The sequence below is a fragment of the Pongo abelii genome, chromosome Y, assembly GCF_028885655.2.
Source record: "Pongo abelii isolate AG06213 chromosome Y, NHGRI_mPonAbe1-v2.0_pri, whole genome shotgun sequence".
Lineage (NCBI taxonomy): Eukaryota > Metazoa > Chordata > Mammalia > Primates > Hominidae > Pongo > Pongo abelii.
Genome location: NC_072009.2, coordinates 15,622,743 through 15,648,620, shown reverse-complemented (window position 1 = coordinate 15,648,620; position 25,878 = coordinate 15,622,743). Strand labels below are relative to the sequence as shown.

The following is a 25,878-nucleotide window of genomic DNA, read 5'->3' as shown; positions in this document are numbered from 1 at the left end:
CTGAGGTACCACTGCAGACAGAGCCCCGAGCTGGGAAAGACGATCTTTGCAGATAATGATAATCCTCCCAGGCCTCAAAAGAGCTCATGCCCCTCCAGGCGGTGGCCTCCGAGGTCTGGCAGTCCCAGGAGCCTGCCCCATTTGTCTGAGCCCTTCACATGGCCGTGAGTGAGGCAGAGCTGGGTGCCGGTGAGCCATGGAGGCAGGCAGGGGACAGGAGTGCACCAGCCTGCCAGGCGGGCCCCTTACAGACAGGCTGTTCAGCAGGACACATGGCTGGCAAAGGCTGTGCCTTCTCACGTGTTCCTGAGCACCCTCAGCACATGGACACAGGCAGGCGCCTGCCCACCATGTCAACTGCCTGCCATCAGAGGGACCTGCAAGGATCCCTGATGACACAACAGGGAAGCTCTGAGGTCACGTGCACCATGGAAGACACTGCCCTGGGTGCTGCAAGGAAGCCAGGGCCACAGGAGGAGGGAGAGGGATCCCAGAAAACATCAAAACCCCAAGTAGCCCCAAACACTGCAATCCTTGGGGAAATGGAACTGGCTGCACCGCTGGGCTCGGTGACAGGACCCCCAGAGTGGCATCACTGGAAGCACCTGGGTGCAGCCCCATGCAGGTGATCGAGTAGCTATGCCAAGGGATGCCACAGCCTGCAGGGACACGATTTTATGGAAGAGGCATCATCATCATCCTGAGGAGTCCATTATTTTGGCCAGTGTAACAGAGGGGCTGGTGATGAAGCCCTGGCTGCTTAATTTCCTGTCCTAGGTCCCTTGGAGGGTGGGACGCTCGAGGGATGACCCGGGGCCCAGGTTGGCCACACCAAAGGCCGCCGTTGCAGCCCCATCTGGAGGTTCCCTGGCTACCTTCTCCCTGCAGCCATTGCCAGACTCAGGGTGAGGGCATGATGGGCGAGTCCCACTGGGCACCCTCCTCCTGGCTTTGCTATCCCCTAGGGCTCCTCTGGGTGCAGGAGAGGAAGGAGGCTCCGGGTCCCTGGCCACAGGCCTGCACATGCTGTCCCAAGTGACCTGGCCAAATTAGTCTCAATTCTGTCCTACTGAGGCCAGCCACCACCAGCCGTTGTTAGGGATTGGCTACAGCAGCTGGTCCGGAGGGCCCCTGTGTGCAGCACGGAGCAAGGACGGCAGGGCTACTCACTGGTTCTGGGCCTGGTAGATGCCGCTCCTGAGCGTGGTGATCTGTGAAAAACACGAATGAGTCACTGTGGTGAGCCGAGGGCCAGGCCTGCGTGTGTTGGGCAAAGGCCCATCTCCACCGCAGGGTGGGTGGAGCTGCTGGGACACCACTAGGGCTCCTTGGCTCCCTTACTGCCTCCTGGCTCTTTGTGCAGGGGGACACTATCCTTTGGCCCTCTGGCTCGTGCCTGGACTTACTCTCACCGGCCTGTACCGGACTGGGCTGCCACACATGGAAGCCTGGACCTGGCCACTTACCGTTAGCCTGTGGCAGGATGTGGGGCCGGGGCCTTGGAGCATGGATGGGGAGAGGGTGCAGGTGAGGCCTGTGGACACCTCCTTACGAACTCTGGCTCCCTTCAGCCTTGTCTTTGGGGCAGAGGAAATGGTGAGGCTTTGTTAAATAAGCCCCAAAGGTAAGGCCAGGCGCCTGGTGTCCTCCTCCCGCCATGGACAAACAGGGACTTTGGTAGCCTGGGTAGCAGTCGCCAGGTCCTGCAGGGCTACACCCTGGCGCTGAGTCTGGCAACACCTACCCCTCACCTCAGTTTGTCTTCACTGAGGTGGTTGATCTTGAGCGGCTTGCATCTCTCAGTGAGAATCTTCAGTTTGCGGGCTGTCTGCTTCTCGCCTTTCTTCTGGTCAGCCTGTAGGGGACAGGCCCAAAGAGAGGGCTTGCATCTCTCAGTGAGAATCTTCTTCATTTCGAAGGCTGTCCGCTTCTTGTCCCTCTTCTGGTCAGCCTGTAGGGTGCAGGCCCAAAGAGAGGGGCCCAGTCTCTGGAGGTCACTGGGTGCAGCCCACACTGAAGGCTGCCACCATGCTCCTAGCAGCGGTATGCACCTTTGCCAGATAGCTGCTCTAGTTGGCTCCCATGGAAGACAGAGCCTTACTCTTCTTCAGATCGTCCTCTGCCCTCCTCGTGGTGTCCTCCTCCTCCCTTCTGGCCTTTTCCTCCAGTGGACACCCTGTCCCCAAGATGCTCAGGGATGGAGGGAGTGCTGTGCTTCCTGGGCAGTTTTTAGGGACCCATCCTGGGCTTAGAACTGTCTGGAAGGAAGCTCCAGGTCTTGGCCAGGACTCGTTCTCTTGCACGGGTTTCTGCAGGGTGTGGAGGCCTTAGTCACTGGCTCTGATCAGCTGCCAATGACAATGGGAAACCCAGGAGAAGGAAGGTCGCAGCACCCTGCATTTCTCTGGGCCTGGGTCTCGTTTGCTGATGAGGCACGGGTGGGGACGGTGCACTCCTCACCGCCAGTCTGCTCTGGCGTTCGCTCTCCTACTCTGCACGAGTCCTCTGCTGCTCTGCTCTCTCTGCACGGTGCTTCTGGTGTGGCCAGAAAAGGGGGTCTGCTGGGCCTTCTCCCCAACTGCTCCCATGGTTCCCCCCAGTCCCTGCTGCAACCTGAACTGCCCCACTGACAATTCTCTCCTTGAGAGCGATCAGCTTCTCTTCCTCCTTCTTCTGAGCCTCAAAGTGTCCATCAATGAGGGCCTGGAGCTCCATTAGGTCTTTGTTCTGACACTTCTTCTGGATGTCCTGTGGGCAGGGGCAGTGGGCATCAGCCCCACCCCTCTCTCCAACCTCTGCCCTGCCTGGCCTGCCTTGCAGCAAGAGGCCCCTTCCTTTGCTCCAGCAGAGAAGCCCTGTCTCCCTCGGCCACCATGAAAATGGCAAGTGGCAAGGAATGCTTTGCCTTCTTCACATTGCCATGGCTGCTATCCTCATAGTGGCCAAGGGTGACCTGATTTCAGAGCCACACGGCCGGGATGGTGCCCAGCCACAAGGTCCTCAGCATCACTGGGGTGGACTGGCTCAGACTTGGCTCTGTCATCAACCTCAGAGATTCCCTGAATGGACCTGTCAGAGAAAAGACTGCTGAGTGACAGAAATTCGTTGGATAAATAGATGGGAATGTGAACAGATGAACTCACGGATGGGTGGATGAATGATACAGGATGGACACAGATGAGTGAGTGGATGGATGGATGGATGATTGGAGAAATGGAGGATGGACAGGTGGATGGATAGGTGAATGGATACAACAGTGGGTGGATAGTTGGGTGAGTTTATGCATGGGTGATTGGGTGTGTGGATGGATCCATGAATGAGTGAGTGGATACGTGGCTGGTTGGGTGGATGGAAGTAAGGGTCCATGGATGGATGAATGGGTGGATGAGTGGGTGGGTGGGTGATTGCATAGGTGAGTGGATAACGGATGGATGAATGAGTTGAAGGGCGAATGGGTTGGTGGATGGGTCAGTGGATGGATGGATGGAGAGATCAATGGTTAGGGGGTTGCATGGGTGGGCAAGTTGGTAGGTGGATGGACGGATGAATGAGGGATAGATGGTTGGGTGGATGGATGGGTGGATGGGTGAGTGTATTGATGGGTAGGTGAATGGGAAGGTGCTTATGTGGGTGGGTGGATGGATGGATAGAAGGATAGATGGAGGAGAAGGGTAGAGAGATGTTTCTTTTTAGAGGGGTTTCTTCTGGTCCAGGAATAGGTTACGGTAGAATTGCCCAGACCCAGGGGTCCCTAGCTCTGAGTACTTGGAAGGAAGTGACCTCCTGAGGCCTGGCCTGGAGCCCAAAACCTGGGTGGTGGGGAAATTGTGGCCATGTTGACCAGAGTCCTATAAACTTACATGGAAGTCTCCTTTCTCCTTTTCTGGGATCTTAGGAGCTGTGAGTCTCAAGAGCAGACAGAGAGGCCGATGAGCAGAGACACGGGAAGCCAACCCAGAGGGTCAGCCTGGTGCCTTTCTCTGCCTGGCTCCTCCTGACCCTGGTGCCCTCCTGCTCTGGCCTCCAACTGAGGATGCCCTGCCTAACGGCAGGTTTGCCCCAGCTTTATGCTTCTGAGGTTTGTAGCCCACCATCCTGAGAGTGGCTTGAGCCTCGTCAAGAAGGCCTCACCTTCCAGCGCCCCTGTCTGCCTTTCAGCTTCTTTCCATTGCAAGTGTCGCTGCACCACAGATACCAGGGAGGGTACCTCTGTTTCCTTCTCAAACAGAAAAACAAAGGCAGCCAGGTCGTGTGAGAAGCCACGGTGCGGTGGCCTCCCTGGGCAAGAATGGCTGCTGCGAGCCTGGGCATTTCCCCAGCCCCTCTTTTTCTCCAGCCCCTCCTTTTCCCCAGCCCCTCTTTCATCTTCCTCTCTGGGGTCCAAAGGAAAGAGGAGTCGAGGCTGGGAAGGAAGCAATCTGAAGGGGAAATGAGGCCCCCTCTCCGGTTCAGTGTGCGATCCCCTCCTCTAACCAATATACTGCAGTTGCAGTAAAGAGTTAAAACAACACTTTTTTTTTTTTCAACAATATCAATCAAAAACTGGAGCAGTAAAAGGTTTCCTAGGCTCAGAAGCAGCAGAAGGTGGCTCTAAGGGAAGGAAGGCCACATGATGCCACACAAATGAAAAACTTCTGTACGTGAAAAAAAAGAACAATATGTAGGCCAAAAAAAAAAAAAGACTCAAAATATATTTTCAGCAAATACAGAGAAGACTTATAACCTTAGGCAAGCTGATGACTAAGAAAACACAGAGACACCTCTACCATGAGGCAAATGAGCATCGGCCATAGCTACCAGTTCTCAGAGAAGAGACCACCCATCCACAAACAGAGGGAATCGTTGGCCCCGAGTGACTACTGGGGCTCAAAGCCAAACAACCACGAGGTGCCCTTTCTCATCCATCCGAGGCTGCGACATCAAAGCACATTTCTGTCCTTGGGTGAGGAGGGTGTGGGACACAGACCTGCTCACATCCCACGGTAGAAGACAGTGTTGGCCAGGCCTTGTGGGAAGCAATTTGGCAGTGGATGTCACAGACTTAAGATCATTCATCGTCTTTCACGCTGTAATTCCAGTTCTGGGAAATAACCCTAAAGATGGAAAATGCTTTCCAACCGGCGTTATTTATGATAGTAAAATATTGGGGAAAGCCTGCAATAGGGGAATGGTTAGGAAAATTATGGTTTGTCCATTGGTGGAATATCATGTGGCTATTCAAAGTATTTAAGAAGACAGTGTGAAAACTTGGAAAAATACTTATGAATAGTGCTAAATTTTTTAAAAAGCAGAATTCAAGGCTGTATAGACAGTATGATGTTTGAAAAACAGCGCCAAGTTGAAATCTTTTTTTCCCAGCCCTATGTATGGAAGAAAGGAAGAGATAAGGCTTTTTAGTTCCTTCTGCTCTTTTCCACAGTCGGGCTGGCTGGGTGGGAGAATTATAGGTGACTTTTCTTTTCTCCTTTGACTTTTATATATTTCCAAATGTTCCTTCATGAGGTGTTTTATTTTCTTAATGAATAAACAAACGTTTTCTCTAAAAGGAGAAAATATCTCGTGATCTGGCATTACTTTTCTTAAAATCACTGACAAATAAAACGCAAAGGATGGAAATAGGCCGGCTATACCCTTTAGATGCGCTCACTCTTCTTCTGAGACTCTGCAGTGCTCCCCAAGTGGGAGCCAACAGTGAGTGTGTGCTAAGATGCTCTAAGATTGCTCCTCGTGCAGAGAAAAACGACGGCAAAAGCACTCAAGAGATGAATCATATAGTGAGTGCTGTGGCTTCTGAGTACTGATCAAAAGCAGAAAATTCGCAAGAGCTGCATTAAAAAAACAAATCTACGAAGTGCTGACAAGCAGCTACGCTGAGGACGAGAGCCTCCAAATTTGCCCAAAAGGGGAACAGGGGCCCCTGCACAGCCAAAGCTATTTTAGACACGGTCAAGGTGTCATTCTGCAGTGAGTTTCTGGGGTGAGTCCCCCACCTTTCTCCCACTTCCTGACTCACTTTCCTGTCGATTTTCACATCTAGGGCTCTGGGAGTCCTCAAAGTATAGTGGGGCATGGTGCAGTCCACCGAAGGCCGTGGGGTGTTGTGGTGGCCCGACTCCCTGCACCCCGCCTTCCTTCCTCGACTCTCTCCCACCCCCGTCTCCTCCCTTCTTTGTCTGTAGCCTCCTCCTGCAGGAAGCCCTCCTTGTTTGCACCGCATCACCTTGGGCAAAATCACACCCTTCTGGGACTCCCAAGCCCATCTTCCAGGTGAGCCTCATCCCTCCCACCTTGCAGTCTGAGCATCCCTCCGAGCATCTCTCTGAGTGCAGGCTCCAGGCAGCGGGCCCTGGCCTGCTCCCCTACCTCCACCACGGAACACACTCAGCACCAGGTCTGCCAGGACCCCACACTCACTTGGGCCTTGGCCTCTCCTTTGGTCAGCACACCATCAGCGTGGGGAGAGGGAGAGAGAAAGCTCGCGTGAGACTCGGAGGCCGGGGGCCTTGGGATCCCCCTGCTGAAGGCGGCCCTCCTTTTCAGCTGGGTGTACCCCCACCCCCCAGAAATAAGACAGCCCAGTTTCTGCTCTAGGCCTCCAAAAGCCCCTTTGAAGGGCTTTGAAGGGGAAGAGCACAGGGCCTGGAGCCGGGAGGGAGGGTGAGGAAGAGGAAGGGAAGAAATAGGAGCTAGACAGGCAGAGTCTTTGAAGGCTGGGAAGGGAGGAGTGGGAGGAAAGAGGATAGGGGCTTGGAAAGAAGATGGGGAAGGAAGAGGCTCGGGAGAAAGGGGAGAGGGGGCGCACCTGCCGGGGCTCTGGCGCTGCCGGGTGGTCCTGCCACTTCCCCCTCTGCTGTGTGGCAGAAGCTCAGAGCCTTGGCATCTGCGAGGCCCTGACAGCCCGAACCCGGTGGCACCATGTGGAGCAGCAAGGCCTGGCCTTCCGAGGCCCAGGCGTCAGGGGAAGAGAAAGATGCCCTCGGCCCTCCGAGTCTGAACCAACGCCCTCCTCTGCAGTTGGCTGATGCCAGCAGGCCTGGGCCCGGGGGTGGGGGTAGGGATCCTGCCTTGCCAGTGCCCAGCCCGGGGCCCGGTGGCCCTCGAGTGTCCAGGCTGGCAGATCCCTCGGTTGCCTGGGAGCCCCCTGCACATCACAGAGAGCCTGCCAGCACTCTTGGTTTTGCCGGGGGCCCTGAGGTCCCCCGTTCCAGATACCTTGGTGGGTGCGTGTGCATGGGGAGTGAGCACTGGGATATCCTGAGCGCCAAAGTCTGGCCAAGGGCCCAGAAGGAATGGTGTGGTGAGGACGATGAATGGGATGCCGGCCCCGGCCTTGCTGACTTAGGGGTTTTGCTGGACGCAGCGCCTGGCTGAGGAGGAACCCCTCGGGGTGGGAAGGCCAGCCAGAAAGAAGGGCAGGATGTGGTGGGAGGCTGAGTGCCTGAGTGCTTGGGGGGAGCGACCACATAGCCAAGCAGCAAAGCTCTCCTGGCGGCCCTGCCTCCTCTGCTCCTGCGCCACTCTGCCTTGCTGTCTATCTGTCGGCCTCAGTGCTGCTTCCAGAGTGACCTGGCAGCCCTGTCACCCCCACAGGCCATCTCCTGGGCACCCTCTCCCTGCACAGCTGGAGCCCCATCCCCCGCCTAGCATGCACTTTCTTGTTCAGGGGACTCTCTGAGGCTGGAGTCATGCAATAGCTCAGTCCCAACAGGGAGGAGCCCCTCAGCCCCACAGGCTCATGAACGGCGGAAGCTGAGAAGCATTCCCCAGCTGGGGCCCCTGACTTGAATCTTCAGCTTTCCAACCTCCACCCAGGGGTTCTGCCAGCCCCACTGCCAGCGAGGCCAGGCCCACCCAGGGGGCGTCCTCGCACCGGGTGTGTCTGGCTCGGGCCCAGGCGCTGGGTGGGATGCTGGGACCTGACTGGGCCTTTGCACACATGGCCCACAGCTGTTTCGGGTCCCCAGCGTTCCCAGCTTGGGCCTCAGCCTGCCTTTCTGCTTCACTCCACTTGCCCCTCCACAATCCCTTCCACGTCACCCCTCCCTACCTTCCTGCTTCTGGCTTGCTAACCGGGGCAGGGTGGAGGCCTCTCGTCCTGAGCTCTTCCCACCCCACTCCGGTGGATCCAGAGAGTCCCAGTGGACCCCAGCACCGTCCTACCAAGGCCTGCTCTGCCTTAGACTCAAGGCTGGCCACCCCCACCTCCCATCTTCCTGTTGGCGGCCCAGGAACACCCTCCTTGTCCCCAAGCTACAGAATGAATCCTCTCTGCCTGGGAGACCCAGAGGAAGTCTGCATTCCATCGGCCAGCCCTTCCTAAGCCAGGGTCCTCACTCTGTCCCGAGCCCAGAGGCCAGATCGGGTTACGTTGTTGGTCCAAACTGCACAAGGGGTGGGCAAGAGGGAGGAAGCGAGAGAGGACAAAAGGGAGGACGGGGGCTCTGGCCTGGAGGCTGAGGAGCGCCGGCGTACCTTCTTGAACTTCCTCTGCAGACGCAGCATCATGGTAGGCAGAAAGGGCAGGAGGGAGGGAGAACCAGTGTGAGCGGTGGCAGCACACAGAGGAGGGGAGGGGAGGGTCGAGGTGATGGGGCAAGCAGGCCAGGCCGTGCGGGGTTACACGGCCCCTCTTGTTCCTTCTTGGGTCCTGCACCCCCCAGATGGCCACACCTGCGCCCACATGGCATTGAAGTCACGCAAGTACCTGGTACATGAACTTCATGGGACAAGGAGGCCACTGAACAAGAGGCAAAACCGTGGGTCAGAGGTCAAAGGAGAAGGGTCCCAGGTGAATGGAAAAGCGGCCCGTCACCACTGCAGCCCGAGGGTGGGGTGTGTGCGGGGAGCCAGCAGGACACGGTCAGAATTGGCCCAGGCACCAGCACGGCCCCAGTCCCATGTCCCCAAACCCTGCTCTCAGCATCCGGGAGAACCCTAGATGGGAAAACGGAGCCTCAGAGGGTGGCCAGGAGCTGTGGCTCTTGCCCTGGGTGGAGGAGGCTCGGCACTGGGGCTGGACCTTCCTTTGCTAGACCCCATCCCCTTTCTGTCCGGGGGTGCCCCCAGAAGGGTGTCCGTGCCTTTGGCCGGGGCGCCAAGGCCCATGCATGAGGTTCTAACCTGGCTGGGCAGCACCAGGGGCCCACAAGGGCAGGGCTGGCAGCCCTGGGAGGCAGAGCCACAGATGGGCTATGGGAGGTGTCCCCAGGACCCCCACTTCCTCCTGCCATCCCAAGAGCTGAGGGCCCACTCGTTCAGTCCCTGATGGGATTCTTTCCACCCTCCGAGGGTACTGGCAGCCCAGGGTGCTAATGACATCTCTGCCTGCTGATCTGGGCATGAGACCCCAGCCCTCTTATCTGCCCCCAGGCCGTGTGCACCACAAGGGTCTCACAGCAGAAGGCTGTGAGGGGGCCTGGCGACAGGGGGGTGGCAAGGGCATGTGCACAAGGGACCCGACAGTGGCTCTGCCCCCAGCTGCCTTCCCTCCCCCGACCCTGTACTGTCCCACGATGTGGCTGGGGTCCCGGCCAGGCCCAGGGCTCAATGCCACCACGGGTTCTCGGCTTCCCGCCCTGGGGTGGAAGCTGGGGTGGGCCTACTTCTGGCCATGAAGCGTCCCCTCTGGCCCATGCCTGCGGATGCCCTGGTGACAAAGAGCCTAGCCTACACCTGCCTGGGGAGTCCCTGGCCCTGCTACTTCCTGGGGGACTGCGTGGAAGGCGTCCCACCCTCGAGACTCCATGCTGTCTCTGGTCAAGCATTGGCCATGGTTAGTGGGTTACATTAGGTCCACTTGTGGGGACCCCTTGGCTGGCTGGTACCTCGTGGCTTCCCCACCCTCTCCCACACCCCCACACGGGCTCAAGCCAGGCCCTGGGCCCCTCTTGGGGACCAGAAGTCCTGTGTTCTCGTACCTTCCTCATGGATTTCTGCAGTGGATGAGAGCTGGGGGTTGCGGGTGGCAGGGGGAGATAGGAGAGGGTTAGACAGGGACACGTGGCAATTCTTAGAGGTGGCGTGGAGGTCAACGTCTTCTGGAGCAGGAACGCTGGGGAGGAGACATGGGGGCCAGGGCCTCGCATCCCACTTACCTTCCTCCTGGGCTTCCTCTGAGAGCTGGAGAAGCCTGGAGCAGGAGAAGGCAGGGATGGGGGAGAGAGGAAACAGAGACAGTGATTAGCGCATACTCGGGCCGCAAGGACAGGAGGCTGGCCGGCTGAGAGAAGAGGGCCTGGGCTCGCTTGGCTGCGGTAAAAGATGGGGGTCAGTCCTTCATCTCTGGTCAGCCCCGGTGAGCTGGGACTGCCACCAGAAGAGCTGTTCACTGTCAACTGGGCTGGGCCAGAAAGCCTGGGGTCATCGGAAAAGTACACGAGAGGGCTGGGAGAGCCATTCTGAAAGCACATAGACATAGACGGACATGGGGTGGACATCTGCCTAGAGGGTGAGGGGGTTCTAGTGGAGCCCAAACTGAGCCTCAGGTTGTAGCAGGCCTAAGGGTGGGTTTAGGAAGCCGGTAAGGGATGCTGAAGCAGCTATCCATTGAGACCTGCTTCTCACACACTGAACTTAGCCACCCAGGCCACTTAGGCGGCTTAAGGTTCCACAGCCCTGAAATGTGCGTGTTACAGTTCCCTGATGGGTATTTCTGTCTCAGCCCATGGATGGCCTGGGTTTGCTCACTGCAGTCTCTTTTCGGAGCTTTGGGTTGTCCATGTGTGTCCCAGCGCCAGCACCCACAGGACTCTCAGCCCCCAGCCCTGGCCTCCTCTCTGAGGCCCTAACTCCCTCAGGTAGTACTAGAGGGGATTGAGCTACAGCCCCTGGCTGATGATCCAGGGGACTGGGGAAAGTGTTCCATGACAGGTCAGGTCTTGCCTCAAAGCCCGTTCCCCAGAGGCCAAGGAACAACCCCCAAGCTCCTTTCACATGAGGCCCCACAGCGGCCCCACCTTAGCAAGGCTGCAGACCTGGGCATTCATGGTCAGCCAACCAGCTGAAGAACCTCAGTTAGGCAGATTCCTGCCTGTAGCTGGGGGCTTGACCTTCATGATCCCAGAACCCCTAGCCTGCAGTGGAATGAGTAACCCTGTATCCTCCAGGGAGAGGAGTCCCAAAGTCTTATGCCAGGTGTACCCTTCCGCATACCACCTCCTCTACCATGCCGGGAGGCGCTCCTTTAGGAGGACGCCGACACGATGCTCCTTCATGATCCCTTCCATGCAGAGATAAGTGTTGTGACAAGAGGAAAGCTTCATCCTGCCTCCGGTAGGTACCTGGGATGGCTGAATTCCGGTCACCTGCCTGGCTAAGAAGGAGAAAGAGGAGAGACTCAAAGGGACCTTTTCATCTAGATGGGCGGAGGTGGCCTGCTAGCTGGGGTGAAGCATGCTTTTCTTCTTCTCAGCTCTCCCCGTAGACACCTTGTGGTACCAAGGTGACACCAACCTGACTCGGAAACCCCACCCCTTCCCCAGACACAATGTCCACAGCCTGAGGTGAAGTTCCCTCAGGTAGCTAAGCAGGACGTCTTCACGCTTTGTGATCCGGGCCGAATTCTGGGTGTGCACCTTGGGTTTCTGGGATGAGCCTGCTAGAAACAGGCATGGGCAGCCGGAATGGTTTCATGGCTGGAATTGGCATGCAGACTCCCCTTCCTCCAGGGACTTTCCAAGAGAAAAGTGCCCTTCAACATTGTGCTGTGTGTGACGGGTCCTTGGCGCGGATATTCTCCCCACTTCCTGATGAGCTTGCCTACCCGTCCCTACCACGTGCTCTGATGGCACCCACAAACAACCTGCCTTCCTATCTACAGGAGCCTGACCTCGGTTTCCCTCCCGTTCTCCATCCTCTGTCTTCTGGCTGAGCCCCTGCGGCTCTGGCCTGGCCCCACCCCATCTTGCCTTGGGAAGCCTAACACCCAGCCCCAGCTGCCAGCCAGCCCGAATGGGCAGCTGCAAGGTTGAGGATCTGGCCCAGAAACTGGGCATGCGCTGGGGCCTGGGGTGTTCGTGTAGCCCAGCTCCAAGAGAAGGATGTCCAGAGAGTCCTTTGCCAGCTGGGGCCAGGGCCAGGCTGTTCCCTCTGATCCTCCTCCTGCCACTTGGCGTCGGCCTCCTCCCTGGCCACCACCTGGACCACCGCCATTATGTTGTCCACAACCAGCACCGCATCCTCCCTCAAGGCCGCCTCCTCCCTCTGCACCGCTGCCGCCCTCTCCTGCCTCAAGGCTGACCACGGGAGCCCTCCTCCGGAGCTCCCACAGACCACGGCCTACTCCTCCCTCCCCACACCTCCGCAACACCTGGCCTCTGGGGGCCGCTTCCCCGGAAGCCCGCGGGCGTCCCCTGCTGACAATCCTTTGCCACACCTACGTGGACACAGTGTTCCCGGGAAGCCCCACCGGGCCCGCAGCCCGCCTTACTCGCCGTGGGCCATGGGCCACTGCAGGGTCACCTGCGTGCAGGAATCTAGGAGCCATAGGCAGAAGTCCTGGTCTTGCAGAGCCCTGCCAGCGGGCATCGCGGCCGCGACTGCGCTTGCGGGAGCCTCTGGGTCAGTAAGGCAGTACACAACAGCGTCCACGAAGGCAATCGATGGGCATCCCTGGCTGCTGGCCTCCAGCGTACCCAGGGCACTGGATGAGAAGTCCTTCGGAATGCTCCTGGGAGAACAGCATCCTCAGGGAGGAAGCATGATACTGGGAGCCTGCATTTGCCTAGACCTGCGAGAGTCCCTGCAAGCGTTCTGTCCTCAAGAGCAGGGGAATTCTTGTACTTCTGTAAAAGAAGGCGACTTTCCTCCCACGCTCCCGCCCGGCCCCACCGTGCCTAAGCCGCCCAAGCCGCCGGCGCTGGTCCCTCTCTCTATACACTAGATCGGCAGTTCTCAGTAATATCTGCCTGGTCCGCCTAAGGAACAGAGATGTTTCATGTGTTCACTGTGGGTCAACGGCTTGCGACAGTCAGGATGCCAGTTAGGGTGTAGGACTTCCAAGCACCCACTTCCAAAGCGCACACTGCCGGCGCCCCCTGCTACAAGCTCTCGCGGCTTCTCGCGGAAGGCCTTCCCCGGGATGGTGGAGCTGCGGGCCACTGGATGCGGGAAACCCCGGAAGACGCCCTCCGCCCACGCACTGATCAGCCGCGGAGAGTGGCTGGCTGTTCCGGCACTTCCGGCGTGCTTGGCGCACGGTCCGGTTGTGGCATCTTAGGCCGCGGTCGGCCACCCGTTGTGCGGCAGCCAGATGCATGCGCCGTGAGGGCCCCGCGACCCAGAGGCCGTTTGTCCTACTCAAAAGCATCTTTATTTTCTGTTTCTCTGCTCAGGTTGGTCTCTCAGCAAAAATACAAAGACAGCGAGGTTTCTGGATGTTGTCTGTAAAAGCAGATGGGTTTTCAATGTGTCGGTGTTGAATTACGGGAGGACAAAGGAGGGAAAGAAATCGCTAGTGTTATTAAGAAACTAATTTTCATGAACTCGTTGTCTGTTTCTTGAGGAGTCTTCCTTTCACTGTCGGCCATGTCTGACCGGTGGGTAAGGTCGTGTGGGACAGCGAGCTAGGGCGCCATTGTTTTCGTGTGCACTTTCTATTATAGCGGTTTTTCTCTCGGTATGTGGTCATAATTTAAATATGCAGGCACTTTAATTTAACCACTGTGATGAAAAACTTGTCCTGTTAGTCAGCACGTGTCAAATTTCTGATTTGTCTGGCAGGAATGATCAACATTGGACATAAATTGCGTTACTTTAGTGTATGTAGAAGTCTGGGGCCATAAATAATCACAGTTTAAATTTGTGTCTGTAAAGCCTTGAAATGTCTCCCTCCTTGTAAGACACTATTGGAAATGTTTCCTGTATCTCTGGTATCGTAAATAATTTAAACCGAGTAAGTGAGTGTAATCGAGGTAAATGGCGATAGATAGCCTAAAACGGAAACGAAATAATCGCGCTTGAGTTACTTTATTAACCTGGCATGCAGACGTACTCTGGTAATCCGGGCAATTTGGGGAAGTCAAGATGGGAGGATGGCTTGTGGTCAGGAGATGGAGACCGGCCTGTGTAACATAATGAGCTCCGTTAATCTGTTGCCATTTTGGCACCAAGGACGGGCTTAGTGGAAGATGATTTTTCCCCAGACAAGGGGTGGGTAGGGGGAGAAGGCTGCGAGTTGGACACGTTGGGGTGGGTGGTGGGTGTCAGGGCCCCAACGGGCACCGGGTGTGGCGGGGCTTCGGGTCAGAGCGGTGTGACAGGGGGCAGGGACCGGGCAGGGGATCTGTGAGGAGGACAGGGTGTGGCAGCGGGAGGATAGGTGGGATGGTTTCTAGATGGAACTGTTCCACCTTAGGTTGTTCTCAGGCATTACGTTTTCGTAAGGAGAGCGCCACGTGGATTTTTCGCATGGGCAGTTCACAGTAGGGTTCCTGTGAGAATGCAATGCCTCTGCTGATCCCACAGGTGGCGGGGCTCAGGCAGTGCGAGTGGTTCACCACCTGTGCTGCGTCGGGATTACTAACAGGCCAGAGACAGGTACCCGTTGGAGGCCCGTGTTTGGGGATCCCTGATCTCTCGTATATTTCAAATCACTAAAAGTTTGTAAAATATTTAAAATATACTCCCCCAAGAAAGCATGTACTTTAATTAGGAGAATTTAATCATTTATCCAAATAGCAGTCTTGGCGTGGTGTTTCACCATTGAAATCCCATCGGTTTCATAGCCTCATGCAAGCAGATCACTTGAGCCCAGGAGTTCGAGACCAGCTTCGGCAACATGGGGAAAGCTGTTTCTATACACACACAGACACCCACACACATGCCCAGCTGAGATCGCCAGCCCCTGTACGCCCAGCTACTTGGGAAGCTGAGATGTGGCACGATCACTTGAAGCTGGTTGGAGGACGCTTCAGTCCTCCTCTCAGGAATATGAGAGAAGGAAGACAGTATTTATTAAATGCTATTAATGGACGTACACTTTGCCTAAAGGAAATTGAAGTCTCTGGAAAAAAAAAAAAAAGAAAACAAACACACAAACAAACAAAATCACATTGTACCTCCTAAATGTTTAGTTACCAAATCAAAGTATTTAAGTGCGGGCTTCCTGAGTATTGCAACTTTATAAAATCGCAATGGCTTTTGTTATCTAAGTTTTATAAAGGAGTTTTTGTGAGGTTTGTAGTAAAATGCAGCGTTTTTCCATGAAGTCAGTGCTGCTTTTGCTCTGTATGTTACACATTTTTCATATTTCGAGTAAGTAATACTAGGAAGATGTCAGCCTCTGTAAGGGTATTTCACTTGAGGTTTCAACACAGTATGTAATAAAATTTTATGTTTTGGGCTCTCTTATTGTTATCTAAATATAGATAAATTTTCATCCTTTACAGCTAAATGATGGAAGCGAATCAGCCTGGCAAGCTTTTCGTTGGTGGGCTAAGTAGAGAAGCCGATGAAAAGACGCTTAAAGCAGTATTTGGGGAACATGGTCGCGTGTCGGAAGGTAACTCTTGATGCCAACATATATTTCTGTATATTTTATATTTATTTTTTTACCAAAGTAGACATACACTGAAAATATTTCCTTGAATTCTTAAATTAAAATGATTTTTTTTGTTTGTTTTTAAACTGTTGTTTTGAAGTTTCTGTTTGATATTCGGATAATTCTCATGGCAGCAGCTGAAGGGTCTGTGGAAAGGGTCACCTACTACTTCAAAAGGAAAATGAGCAAAAGTAAATTATTTGTGCAGCTGGAGAGCAAAATGAAATATAATAGGCAGGTTATACGGGTGACTCAGTATTAAGAATCGTAGTAATGATGTGAAATGTAATTATTTTCTGATTTCATGTAACTCTAAGATGTGTGTTATTATGGTGAGTTAGTTATGTACATGTAAAATGTTTTCATGTATTTTAGTTGTTTGGAAGAAAGATCGAAAAAACAAGTGTAGAGGCTTCGCATTTATTACTTTTGAGAACCCTGCAGATGCTAGGAATGCTGCCAAAGATATGAATGGAAAGGTAAGGGTCCCTAGTGAATAATGTTTTAACTTTGTTTTTCAATTAGCAGTATTAGTAGGTCTTTCTAGTATTACTAAACTTTTGAAGATAGCAGAATGCCGTGTGAACTGAAATGCTTTAGCCATCCTCTTCTTTTTGCCTCATAGATGCAAGTGTTTTTGAAAGGATATAGAAATAAACGTTGTATGAATTACTCTATGGTAACCCAATTTCCATGTTTGTACTTCAATATGAGCGTAGGTAGATTTTCAGAAGCTTACAAAGAGGTTTAAAACTTAGAAAGAACCGTCAGGAATATGAGAGAAAGAAGTCAATATTTATGACATGCTATTAAGGGAGTTACGTCCGATTCCTGGAAAGACTTTTGTAGCGTAGACAAACCGTGGATATATACCTAGACACACTTACAAGAAAGAAGTCTTCCGTAAAGAGACACCTAGACAGACTCACTAGACGGAAACATTCTTGTCCATTCCCTGAAAATGTATTCTAGAGAAAGTATATTTAAAGAGGACCTTTTCACTGAAGGAAGTGTTAAGAAGTTGAACATAGAAAATAATATGAGAACATTGAATTTGGATAACAGAGCAACTAACTGACATTTTTGTCCCATCGTTGCCCTTTTCTCCTAAGCACATTTTTAGTCTGTCACCAGAGTGATTTATGTAACACGCATACCTAATTCCTGATTTTCCCAGTGTGTTGTTGGACTTGTTTTGATCCAATCCATGGACTCTTGTCCTATTGAGACTTAAATTCCAGGGATTGTGTGTTTACTACGGCTTTAAACTTTTCTGTAATACTGTTAACTACCGAATTCCTTTGTGTTGCAGTCAAGATCATTCCATCCTGGACGCTTTGGAGCTTTTTGTGTTTTATAACATTATCACAATCTGATTGTAGTTTCTGTTACCCTTTGTGCTATCTCGAGTATGCTTTCTTGGACTTGGTGAGCGTTACCATTCTCTGTAAATGTCTACGAAATAATAATTTATTCTTCAAAAACAACTTAGATTTTAGAGTTTCTTCCTCATCGTATATACTAGGTATTTTGTACTCCCTGTACCATGTATTAATCTCTCGATCGTTAAATTGTCTTTAGTGCATATTTAAACTTTCCTAGTTGCTTTCATTTCTGTTATATCTAGCAGACTTCCTGGTACACAGCAGACAGTACATTTTTATTCACTCTTATACTTCTGTGTTTGAAGGTGTGGTAGAACACGAGAGCTGCTTTCTCTTCATGGCATGGTGTCAGGACTGGAGATAATTTTGACTTTTGTATAGTAATCTATGATAATTTTTTCCGCTAGTTTTCAAGCAGAAGAAGAGGTAGTTTTTGTAGCTGTGATTTCTAAATCACTTCATCTCCCATATTTTATTGTATAAAAATAAATATAAGTGTTATATGCACATAACTATTAAGAACGGAAATAAGGAGGTACTTAGAGTTTTCAGGACGAATGAGGAGTTTAAGAAATTTTGGCTGACCTTGGAATACTGGGAAGCGAGCAGCCATGTGCAAATCTGGGGAAAATATTTTTGGCCCAGAAGTAGCAAAAGAAGTCTCAAGGTAGGAACAACTGGCTACGTGGCTGCAAGAGATCTTGGAAAGTATCTAAGATCTTCCCCCAACTACCAAAAGCCATGTGATTTTGAAATAGAGTTCTTAGCTAAACTGTTTTGAAACATTGCTTTGGCCTATAGAAAAGATTAAATTGAAGAAAGTTATCGTGAATTTAATTAGGACATTTAAGCATTTCTGAGAAACAGCATGCAGTACTCTACTACGAGTTGTTTTACAGGGACACGTCTAAGGCCAAATAAGAAATTAGTAAGGCAGAAGACATGAAGGAGACCAACCCTATATCACATTTAAGGAAACAGAAGTAGAGTAAATACAGAATTGTAAATTATACTGGGACCTTGTATGTGAGTATGAGCACAATAAACAGGAAACAATTCAAAATGAATAATGTAACTAATGCCTTTGAATAAATAACCTTACTTTTTAAAATGACACATTCTTTTATATACACTTGAAACACTGAGGCTTTTAAATAAGTGACGTGGATGCAAAGGTGAAGTAAATTATGTATTGTAAAGAACATGTGCCACATTGTCTGGCAGAATGTGTGATGGGTTAATTTTTTGAGGTGTTATTTTTTAATATTGGAGGCCTTTCAAGGAAACTGAATAATAGAATTTCTGTTTATCCCTTCATGGAAGGCATGTGCTCAGCAAATGTCTCAAATTTCACATTGTGAAGGACGCGATCATTTCAGGAAAAAAAAAAAAAAATTAAAAAAAAAAAGAAAAATGTTTGTCTTTGGTGAAAACGTGTAGAACTGAAATAGAGTTGATGTAAAACATCTGTAAAATGTGTTTAGGTTAACTGTGACAGTTTTCTCGATTGTATACTTTATTCTTTCAGTATTTGTATGGAAAAGCAATAAAAGTAGAAGAAGCCAATAAACCATCCTTTCAACGTGGTGGTACGCGGAGAACACCACCTCCTTCAAGACACAGAAGCCCTTCGGGAAGTCTGAGGTCTACAAGAAGAAGCAGTGGAGGAAGAAGAGGGTGGCATCACTCACGTGGAGGACACTTGGGTAATGTTTTACAATATAAAGATGGAACCATAGGACTGAAAGACAGTGTTGGAAGATGTAGAAATTTCTCAATTTTATTTACTTCCCAGGAAAAGTAAATTCTTGTTGATAAGCAAAATCATTTGTAAGTGCTAAAGACGTATTATAGGAAAGATTGAACTAATATCTAAAAGTTGTTTTAAAATCTTAATTACTTTGCACGGAAATAACATAAATTTCAACTGAACTGAGTTTATGAATGATGATTGTGTGTACTCCACAGGTTTTCTGCAGAACTCATTCACATTCGTAATACTTTAGAGTTTCTCTCTTTGGGGCCCCGTAGTTCATAGATGTTGCATTGTCAAAATACAGTGAAATCTTGAAAACCTTCCAGAAGGACAGTAGAAACTCAGTATTTTAGGATTGCTTGCACAACATTTATTTTTCTGTGTATACACGTGCACACATGGATGCAAATATTTTGATATGGATAATTTGCATAGTGGGCTGCCATAAAGCATTTTCCACTTAAGGAATGTAGAACGTTAATTAGTCAAAAGAGTCTGTGACTCAGGAAATATCTAAGTTTAAGTCTTTCTTAGGCTTCAAAATCCTACTCTGACACTTCTTTTAAATAAAACCTTTTGACTATTGCAGGCATAATGAATATCGTGACCCCAAAGACAGAGGAAAGCAGATATTTCCAAATAGTACTTTAACTGGTTCATGCTTTAGTGATACCAGTAAAAATGTTGAAATGTAGCTCAACGTACTTTCTATTATTTTATCAACACCGCAGGGACCTCCCGTGGTACACCACATGAGGGAGGGCCTCTGATGACTTAGGGTGGAAGGAGTCACCACGGTTATAACAATACATGAGATAGACATGGCAGAAGTCTGGAGAGTTACTCAAGGAGCCGTGGTGATTTCTGTTCCCGTGATGGTGAGCACGGTGGAAGAAAGGAACAGATAGGGTGCACCATCCTCCTTGTGAAGCACATTGTAGCTCAAGTTACAGGGCTTCTAGAGGTGGTGGTAGGGAAAGCTGATGTGAAGGAGGAGACTAAAGCAGATCTTTAAAATAATAGTTCTTGCATACCAATTCTTTCTCACATATCGAAAATTAAAATGTTGTTTCAGCATTATTAGCTGAGTACCAGTAAAAGAAATAGGTTGGTTTGTGGGGAGAGGTAGATACTGTCTTATTCCATGAATTTTTTGAGGTATACTGATGAAAATGAATTTTTTCAAAGTAATTTCATAATTTTGAATGCTATTTGAAAACTGTCTGTTAAGATGTAATGTCTGTAATTCAGTTTTGTTTTGTTTTTTTTTTTTTGAGACGGAGTCGCGCTCTGTCGCCCAGGCTGGAGTGCAGTGGTGCGATCCTGGCTCACTGCAAACTCCACCTCCTGGGTTCATGCCATTCTCCTGCCTCAGCCTCCCGAGTAGCTGGGACTACAGGCCTCCACCACGACACCAGGCTAATCTTTTTGTGTTTTTAATTGAGACGGGGTTTCCCCGTGTTTGCCAGGATGGTCTGGATCTCCAGACCTCGTGATCCGCCCGCCTCGCCCTCCCAAAGTGCTGAGATTACAGGCGTAAGCCACCGCACCTGGCTGTAACTCAGTATTTTAGGATTGATTCAACTATATTTGTTTTTCTGTCTATACATGTGCAAGCATCTAAGCAAATCTATTTTATTTTTCATTTCATATGGAGAACTTGCGCATTGGCCTGCCATATAGCATCTGCCGTTTAAGGAATGTAGAACTCTAATTTCTTCAAAGAGTCTGTGACTCAGGAAAAGTCTAAAGATCACATATAAATCATATTTATATATGTGTGTATATATACACACATATATTTATATGTGTGTATATATACACATATAATTATATGTGTGTGTATATACACATATATTTGTATGTGTGTGTATATATACATATATTTATATGTGTGTGTATATATACATATATTTATATATGTGTATATATATACACACACACATATATAAATTTTTTCATTATTTATTATGCAATTCTTAAAGATTATTAAAATTGAGCATAGCCCAAGCTGAAAATTACTATTACATAAGGGAAGTTTAAGAATCTAAATTATGTTAACAAGTTTTAGAGATCATGTACTTTTCTAAGGTGTCACCTTTTGATTCTGTAATTATCTGAGTTCCTTTGAGTGGAATTTGGTTTAATTTTATGATATGTTTTCACGAAGCTTTCTTCATACCAGAATGATATGAGCAGCCATTTATTACTGATCTCCTAATATGTTTTTCTTGATCTAGATTATATTTAGATATTTGAATGATAGATTTCTGCTCTCTCTTCACTCTCCACTTATCCCACATCTCTCTCTCACACCAATATATGAAATGATTCCTGATTATTTTTGTAGATTTTCTAAATGGACTTTTATTGCTTGAATTAAACTAATTTCATATAGAAATACTAAAGGTTATTAGTTTAGATAATTGTGCAATTTTACAATTACAATCTGCAGGAAAGATTTATACACATCTAATATTTAGCCATTTAAAAAACAGCGACGTTTCTCAACTAAAAAGATTTTGTATGAAATACAGGTGATGGTGGATACACTCTTGATCTCCACATGAGTTCTTCTAGGGGAACGTTTGGAGTTAAAAGAGTTCCATCTTCAAGAATTGGAAGTCCTCCTCCTAAAAAATCTGCTCCTTCAACTGTGGCAAGAAGCAATAGTGGGATAGGAGGCCAAGGTAAATGCTACCTGAGAGCCAGACCGTAGTTTTTGTATGACTGAAAATGAGCTATTTACCTGAATGCTTAATTTAAGATTGAGTAACACATTAGAATTGACACATACATGGACATACTTATTGATTGATAGCTTTTATTTTAGTTTGAATCTCGCTAGGTGAATTTCAGATTTATGGTGAAGAAATACTTGACCTTTTAACTGCAGATCAAAGAAGCGATTACAAAGAGGCAAACGTTCCATTTAATGCTTTGTTTGCTAGAGAATTCCTCTTAATTTTTCTCAAAGTTCCCAGCAGTATTCTTTGATGGGAGGCTTCTTAGTCTAATGAATCCTTGCATATCCTAGATCCCTTTCTATTTGACCCCTGGTGTTCCAATCTAAAAATTGTGTGTTCAGTTTCTTTGTCAGGTTAGAGTCTTGCTGTCACCAGGCCAGGCTGCAGTGGTGAGATGATGGCTTGCTACAGCCTCAAATTCCGGAGCTCATGCAGTCCTCCTGTTTCAGCCTCCTGAGTTGCTGTGACTCATGGCATGCACCACCACACCTATCCAATTTTTCTTTCCCTATTTTTGTAGAGACAGGATCTCACTACATTGTCATAGCTGACACTAAAGCCCTGGGCTCAAGCAGTCCACCTGCTTTAGCCTTCCACAGTGGCTCGAGGCGTGAGCCACTGGGCCTGGCCAGACAGTTTCTGTGACCTCGGTAATGCTTGTGTGCAAGGTGTTCTTGCTGGTTCTTTGAGGATACTACAAGAGCATTTAGCAGAAAAGCAGTCACTGGGCTTTAATACTGTTTAACAAGATAAGTAAGGATTGAAATGTAGACATGAAGGAGTCCAACATTTTTCAGCTAAGTTGATATCACAGAAATGCAGAGTCGTGAAGTTCAGGGGCTGTACATTTATCATTAAGATTGTACGGGGATGTTTAAACCTTAACGCGAGATCCTTAGTGCAGGATTTGAAATTATTTGAGGAGAGAATTTAGAACTAAGCAACACAAGGTGAGCAGTAGGATTGAATAGAAGTAATAATCTTGAGAAGGAGGAGAAGGGTAAGATTTCAGATGGAACAGAAGAAAGCACGATAAAAAAGTCACCGTTCTCAGCAAAGAAGTTTAAGCAGAGCAAATTAAAATTCTTACTAAGGCATGCATCATAATATGGAGGAAATGGAAACCTTCTGTTTTCAATTTTACATTTCGTATTAGAGGATTGGTGAAGTTAGGTAGTAATTGAGTTCACAATACTTAAGCTAGCACATTTCCACTTAAAGATTAGCCAGTGAACACATCATAGGTGAGAGACTGACCTGTCAGAAATAGCACGTGAAGCCTGTATTAAAGGAAAAACTGTTCTATTTTGAATGAGGCACAATGATGTAATGACTCTTTTACCAGTATTTCTTATTCCATGTAAAATAAATCTTAGCCATCGTTAGAAAAGCTGGAGGAGCATATTTTAATTTGTCCTCATTTAAGATAGAGCCAACCACTTGGAGATAAAGAAGAACTTTTGTGTACAGATTTCACATTCAGTAGTTCATGGGTTGCACTACTTGTGTGTGTGTGTGAGACAGATTGAACAAGATGGGTAAATGTACTTTCTTTGGCTGAGATAGGACACCATATGCAAACTTTAAAATCAGTGTAAATTTTGACGGTTTTATGCATTTTCCCTGTGTCATTAATAGTCATCAGTAATTCACATGAAAAGGAAGATAACAACTAACTAGTTATTTCCAGTTAAAAATGAACTGTTAACCTGAGAATTAATGTTTAGCTTAAACTGTGTTTAAGAGGAACTGGCCTTTTAGGAGCCAAGAGATTATACAAAGCTGTAAGCTATGCTGAAGGTGTCATGAATGTCTGGTAAATCAGGGAAAGAGAAGGAGAGTCATGGGAGAAATAATTTTTAAAGTTGTTTTAGAGTAGAAAAGATAGTTCTTCAAATTTTCTGTACTTTACGTAATATGTCATCATGTTAAATTAAAGGTCCCATTTCACGTGGAAGAGAGAACTATGCAGGTCCTTCACGCAGAGAGCCATCCTCCTCCCGGAGAAAGAACAGTACCTCAACAAGAGATGATGCTTATGCAACTAAAGATAGGTAAAGGAAAATTGAAAAAATAGTTGGTTTTTTGTTGTGGTGATGAAATGCACATACCAAAATTAAACATCTTTGGGTTAACAATTAAATGGCATTAAATGCATTCTGTGTTGTGTAACAACCACCTCTATTTAGTAAAAAAAAAAAAAAAAAAAAAAAAAAAAACATTTTCATGACTCCGGACTACAGCTCCACTATCAGTTAAGCAGTCCCTTTCCTTTTCTCCCTTCCCGCTGCCACCAGGAAACATCAATCTGTGTTCTGTTTATGAACTTACCTGTTGTGGGCATTTCCTTGTAATGGGCTCAAACACTACACGACTTTTTTGTCTGTCTCTTTTCTTTCTGCTGGATGTCCTGAAGGTTCGTTTACGTCATCGCACTTCACTCCTTACACAGGCTGTTAACCCATTATTTTGTTTGGGTTGTTTCCACCGCAGTATTTCTAGGCACAAATATTAGCTTGAGTACACTTACTCAATTCTGGCTATGTATGTGTGGAGTTGCTTGATCATATGATAATTATGTTTGTTTTCTTCAGGACCCACCACATGTCTCCATAGTAGCTGCCTCATTTTCCATTCCAGCAAGCACTGTATCAGGGTTCCAGTTTACCTACATCCTCTGAAAGACTTGATATTTCCAGCTTGTTACAATTTATAGGCATTCCAGTATGTGGGAAGTATGGTATCACATTTTGGCTTAGAAATGCATTTTCTGAATCCCTAATAAGGAGTATCAGTTCCCCGTACTTTTTGGGTATTTGAATATATTGTACTTGAAGAAATGTCTGTTTAGATGTCTGGCCTTTTTTTTTTTTTTTTTTTTTTAAAGTTGTAAACAGGTTATGTTTTGGATACTAGAAGTTGATCATTTAAAATTTGTTTCTTTAAAACTTATGCAAGCATAAATCATCGAAGTTCCCGAGACACCAGGTGTTATGCTCCGCCACGTAAAGACTGTGCATGGCGTGATTATGGTCGTTCTCTCCGTGATGAACATTCTTCTAGACGATATGGGTACTATAACATTTTCTTGTTTTCTCCAATATACGTCTTAAATTGTTCATTCTGACACTAACGAAGAGGTTTTTTGTTTTGTTTTGTTTTGTTTTTTGTTTAATAGTGATCATGACGGCCATGGTAGAGATGATTCAGAACGTCCAAGTGGAAGTTCCTACAGACATGCATGTCAGAGTTATAGTAAGCGTCCAGGTATGTTTTGTAAATTATACAATTATATTTAGTAGAGCAGATCATTGCTGTAACAAAATTTTAGGGAAAATTACAAAGGAAAACCATAACATGTTTAAATGTTGGGAAAGGTTAACAGTGTAAAGCCTAGGGATCTATAGGAAGGTTAGAACTTCAATTCATTTACAGAAAACGTGACTCAACCTTTATTTTAGAATAGACTTTCTTAAGCTTCAAAATACTACACTGACACTTCTTTTAAATAAAACATTTTGACTATTGCAGTCACAATTAATATCCTGTCAAGAGAGGCAGAGGAAAGCAGGTATTTCCAAATAGAACTTTAACTGATTCGTGGTTTAGTGATACCAGTAAAAATGTTTCAATGTAGTTCAACATAAGTGCTATTATTTTATCAACCCTGCAGGGACCTCTCGTGGTGTACCACCTGCACCAGGTCCTCGGATGACTTTCAGTGGAAGCAGTCGCCGTGATTATAACAATACACGAGATAGATATGACAGAAGCCGGGAGAGTTACTCAAGGAGCCATCGTGATTCCTATTCCAGTGGTCGTGAGCACAGTGGCAGAAAAGAACAAACCTATCCACCTTCAGTGGATAGGGTGCACCGTGATCCTCGTGAAGAATATGGGAGCTCAAGTTACAGGGCTTCTAGAAAAGGTGTTGGGGGAAGCCGATCTGAAAAAGGAGACTGAAGCAGATATTTAAAATAAGAGTTCTTCCGTGGGTATCGAAAATTACAATGTTGTTTCTGTATTATTACCTGAGTACCACTACTAGAAATAAGTTAGTTTTGTAGGGAGAGGTAGCTATTAACTTCCTCCATGAATTTTTTGAGCTGAAAAGGAATCTTTATCAAAGTAATTTCATTATTTTTAATACCATTTGAAAGCTATCTGTTTAGGTGTAATGTGTGTAGTAAAATTTTCAGAATAAATCTATACATGGAATGCAAAGTGCCTGATTTTATTGCTACACGTGCTCAAAAGCAAATTCAATAGCAGAGTAAACTGTGTTGTTTGTAAAAACTTGCGTTTGTTGGTTTGCACATAAAAACATACAAAAGTAGGCGCAATTGCAGTCTTCCTTGGAAGCTGCACAAGTTTCCTAATTAGGCTGCGTTTCTTTTAAAAAACTTACCAGCTTCAGCTGTGCAAGGTGGCTCACGCCCATAATCTCTTCTC

The 25,878-nt window shown here is 48.2% G+C and overlaps 2 pseudogenes; one reads left to right on the top strand and one right to left on the bottom strand.

The window, feature by feature from the left end:
• Window positions 1-1,517: 1,517 nt before the first annotated feature.
• On the bottom strand, window positions 1,518-12,150 carry LOC129053211 (troponin T, fast skeletal muscle-like; annotated as a pseudogene).
• A 3,234-nt stretch (window positions 12,151-15,384) lies between these two features.
• On the top strand, window positions 15,385-25,672 carry LOC129053436 (RNA-binding motif protein, Y chromosome, family 1 member B-like; annotated as a pseudogene).
• The last annotated feature ends 206 nt before the right edge of the window (window positions 25,673-25,878 follow it).